This window comes from Lissotriton vulgaris, unplaced genomic scaffold (assembly GCF_964263255.1).
Source record: "Lissotriton vulgaris unplaced genomic scaffold, aLisVul1.2 SCAFFOLD_583, whole genome shotgun sequence".
Classification (NCBI taxonomy): domain Eukaryota; kingdom Metazoa; phylum Chordata; class Amphibia; order Caudata; family Salamandridae; genus Lissotriton; species Lissotriton vulgaris.
The window spans coordinates 563865-568934 of record NW_028249429.1 but is presented as its reverse complement, the minus strand read 5'-3'; positions in this window follow the sequence as shown (position 1 = coordinate 568934).

Genomic DNA, 5070 nt, shown 5'->3' with positions numbered 1-5070 from the left:
GAGCATGCTTCTCCTGACTACCGTTGATAGTTCCTGCCATTGTACTGTTTGGCCTCCCCTTTGTTTCTGTCTTCCTCTGGTTCTTGGTCAGCCACTTCCTAAAAACAAGTTCTTTCATAGTGGATTTGGAATCCTTGTTGTAGTCACACGTAGCTGGCGGGACATACCTAAATTCACTGTATCAGGTAAACAGACGGGACTGCATTTCCCGACATGCCCGCAAACTCGGTCACGTATTCACACGCGACTGACTACTCGATCTTCCTGTGACGGTTTCTTTGACTTAAGAATGGCCTGTTGCAGAGACAGGACACTGGTCGAAGGAAGGAGATGCAAGAATAGATGCTGGCAGTAGGGCAAGACCTTTGATGAAGTAAGGCACAATGAATGCACAAAATTATGTATGCGCATCACTTGAACGAGTACACGTGCAGATATTAATTGACATGTGTGGTGAAGAATTTTTGTTTTTGTCTTTTCCCAAAGTGTTTGAGTACAAGGCTCCCCTCATCCGATTCTTCCATGAAGAAAGTGTGTCCTTAAATTAGAGTAAGATTTAGGATGTAGGTATGTGTGTGTGAAAACAGGCACTTTCCTTTTCATCTGACATCATGTGCATGTTGTGTGAGTGTGACCACATACCACCACAAAAAAACCTTTAAATGATGGTTGTTCTGCCTCATAAGTGGCATGGCTGTATCCAGCAAGATGGGCAATCACCAATCCAGCTTGCATGTTTTTTTCTGAACAACATATGTCCCAATTGTTGATAACTGTACAACAATATAAAACTAAAGTTTATATGTTTTTATGTCTTTTTAGGACCTCATCATTGGCTGTGACCAGCTATTAGGAACCTGTATGGCATGGTTGTGTGTACACTGAATGAATGTTGGTGCTTTCTGTAGGGAATTTAAAAAGGGACATACTGGAGATTAGTCCTGAAGAAAGCCCCGGAACCTTGTGTGGGCCCCAGTTGGGCTGAAGCATGTCAACCTGAATAGGACACAGGCCACATAATGGTGTTTTAACACCTTCAGCGTGTGGCCGTGACGGAACGGTTCTGTCATAAGCACAGCCCAACTGGCGCTCGTGACGGAACCGTTCCGTCACAAGCATCGAAGGGGTTAAATATCCAATGTTTACTTTTAATCACCCCTACACTAGCCAATAATAAACAACCAAATTGAAATGGGCAGATGCATGGGGTTCATCTTTAGGATCCCTCATCCCTCAGAAAAATCCCTAAATAGTCCCTCTGATTACAAAAAGGGCCACCCGCCACAAGAACATTCCCTGGCGAGTACAGAATAGCCAGTGATGAAGCATGAAACCCAGGGGACATGTGAAGCTATCCTGTTATTTTTTGAGAAATTCTCCTCCAGGATCCTTCCTCTGCCTATTGGGACACAAGTCATCCTGAAATGAATGAAATGCTAGATGTCAGATTTTCATAATTTGGGAGCCTGATTTGGGGTACGTTTGCTTTTTTTTTATTTTGACCTACAGAGACCAACATGGATCCATGCTCTCTCCTTTAACCATTAACCTGTACTTGGAATTACAGAGAGTCTGCCCTGTTAAATATGAAATCAAAACTGACTAGTGCATTGATGACACTTACCTTTACCCGAATGTTTCTTCAGTCAAAGACATCCCTGGGTACAAAACTGCTTCTCCTCAGGACTATACAAGCCCAAACCCATGACTAACCCTGCCACAGGAAACTGGGTGGATAAGCTAAAAGTCACAAAGAACACACAACCACTTGGATTGACTATCACTTCTGACTGTACTTCAAGATAGAGATTGCATAGAAATTACTGAAAACTGGTACTGGCACAAAGTATGTGCAAGAGCCACAGCCAAAACTCTTGCCTTCTCCTACCTGTGAAATATTCTTTACACTAAGGCACATTTCATAATCATAATATTATCATCATCTTCATCCTCAACATCAGCATCATTATGGTTGTTGTTATTAATAATAATAATAGCACATGCTGTTTAGAGTACGTAGAACTGGTAAACGCATGTTATGAAGTAATTTATAAAAGTTATTATTCATAATATTACAATCATCATCATCATCTCCAGGAGTCAATAGTTAAAGCCAGGCAAGACTAGAAGTCAAAAAATGCAACAAGGAAAAAAATCCATAAACTACCCTTTACCAACTATGTGCCCAGAATCTGGGATAACATTCCCCTGTAAATAATGCTTGCCCCTAATAATCTACTGGTATGAAGTAAGCCATTTGACATCCCTTCTACACGTACCTCATTTGCCCTTCATGTAGCACCCCAGATTGCACTGTGCTCTAGGGCCTAATACAGAAGACCCCCCCCCCTCCTTTCTCTCTCTCTTTGATTTCACAAAGTCAATTCATCCTCCAACTCCTACTGAAGTACATCACTCTATTGCTACTCACCTAGATTGACAGTATACAAACCTGCCATTGGTAGATATGCACACAATGAATGGGTTTCACATTAGCTTTCTTCAGAAATTAGCTTGTTTGTATGATCTCCCTTCATCCATTGGTTTGATGCATTGTCAATTATATCTTGGATCAGTCAGGGATATTATGTCTCCTCCCTCTATTTCTCCAGCTATGCAGTGCTGGTAATCAGATGCATTGACATCAGGAGCAGCAGCAGTTGACTGGGACTATGTGTCAACGCAGAAATTACCATGAAGCTAACGCTTTGCCCAGCTAAAGTAGCATATTGTGTATTTTACCAAAAGGCGTACTTGATATATGATGTATATATCTTTGTAAATGTATTTTAACGCTTATTAAAACATTTTTGGTGTGCAAAAAAGAAAAAAAGAAAGGATTTATCAAACATTACAACCACTATGTATACAAATGTAAACCAGGGGCCTCATTTGTTGTAGATGATTCTAGGACTCTAGTAAATATGCCCGATTTCATGCCCTTATGTGGTTATATCAAATCATACCCTTATATAGGCATAAGAATCATACCCATATTAAGACATAGCCAATGCAGTCCAAATACGGCAAGGCTAATCCCATAGACTCCTAGAAAGCACAACGCGTTCTTAAACAAACCAAGCCTCCAGCAGCCCTGGAATTCCCCCTGCTTCTGTATTGATTTGTCCTAGAACTCCTGGAGTCCTGAAAGAACTGCGAGTTCTTAGTGACGTCTTACGTCCAACCTCACGTCAAACTCGGCACCTTCCAGGTATAAATATACCAGCATCTGCCTTAAGCAACACACGGTGGTTTGGAGCAGATCGGCTATCTCCTTGCCCGACGCCCTGCTGATGCGAGTGCCGAAGAAAAGCCGACCCTCCCTGCTGATGCACTGAGAGAGACGCTGTCTTTTCTCCTGCAGAGAAATCCTGCTCCAGTGTTTCCCTGTCACCCTTGCGGGTTGCTGGGAGATCGAGTCCTGAGAAAGAGATACAAGACCTCCTTCATTCTATAACCAAGGTACGGAGCAGATTAGACCCATAGAGAATTCTTGATTCAGATTCTTGGTAAAAACGATAACTCATCTACTCCTTCCCTGTACTAGGCTTAGGCTAGGTACGTTTAGTCATTATTTTATCATTGTTTGTATTTTATCCATTTTAAGTATCTTATGGCTTAGAAACCATATAAATGCTTTTACAGTATTATTTCATAATACTCATTTTACTGTACGCACTTTACTTTATGACAAGTATTGCAATTGTGGCAATTCACTTCTCTTGCATGAAAAAGTAGACTGCTCAATAAATAACCTTTTTATTGAAAACGCCCGTCTCTCTATTTCTCTGCACTCCTGGTGAAACTAAGCATGCACGATTGACGGAGTGAAATAGCTATCTATTTTTTCCGTGACTCTGGAGATATACTCCTTATTCTGGGGGAGCAAAGTTGTCATGTTTATGCGGTTGTCAGAAACTAATCCCTTCTTGTCTATTGAGGAAAGTTAACACCTTCTTGTTTACTCGAGAAAGTTTCTAGTGACCTCTGAGCTAGCTGGCATTTCATAATTAAGTCTAACATATTCAATAGAGACCTAGTCGACCTCAGTCCTACGTCTACACTGTCGTTTATGTTATTCCAATGCGCAGAGCCTATTGGGAATATTGGAACTACACTACTTGGCGCCAGCGACGGCTCGTGGAGGGAGTTACGGTGGGGCAGGAGGGTGGGGAGGGGGAGGGGCAGGGTGGAGGTTGCTAAAAACCGGCATATGGATAATTGCAGGTAAGTAAACAATTTAATTAATAAAACGAATTTCGTAGTGCGCCTTGCATCGCAAAATGCAATGCAGTGCGAGCTACGAAATTCGTTTTATTAATTAAATTGTTTACTTACCTGCAATTATCCATATGCCGGTTTTTAGCAACCTCCGCCCTGCCCCTCCCCCTCCCCGCCCTCCTGCCCCACCGTAACTCCCTCCACGAGCCGTCGCTGCTTGGCGCCCAACGTTCGGTAAGGCGATAATTTAACGCTAGATACTAGAGTAACTCAGTCGTGCTTTTCACACAGACCCCTTTTTCCGTAAAAACTCCAAAAGACGTCTGGAGTGGGTAAAAGGTTAATATCTGCCAGAACTTAGTAGGAAGAGATTCCTATGTATTCGTTTTTGGTTTAGTCAACGTTGAAGGATACAGTGTTCCAAAATATTGTGCACCTAATCTTTGTTTCCTTGAAACTTGCTCTGAAAACCCTCAGTCAGCAAAATGACGGAGAGTGACGACGAAAGGGAGAGAGCTAGAATAGCAACTCAACTATTAGAGGAAGACACAAGTCTTCAGCAAAACAACAGGGATGCAATAATCATCCTGGTAAATGTAAGGAAGAGTGTAACTATAAATCTTATAGAAAATGGTGTATCATCGAGAGGTGGTGCAGTCATATTTGTGGTAGAGGCACATGAATGTCGGCAGACAGAGGTATTCTATTCTTGGATACATTTTCCAGCAGCAAATGATGTAACACACGAGTTCCACTACTACAAAGCAGGGGAACTTCCAGCGGAATACGTTCCTTTTGAGGACGTTGAAATTCCACTAACTCACCAGGAGCATCAGCTCTGGTTTAATG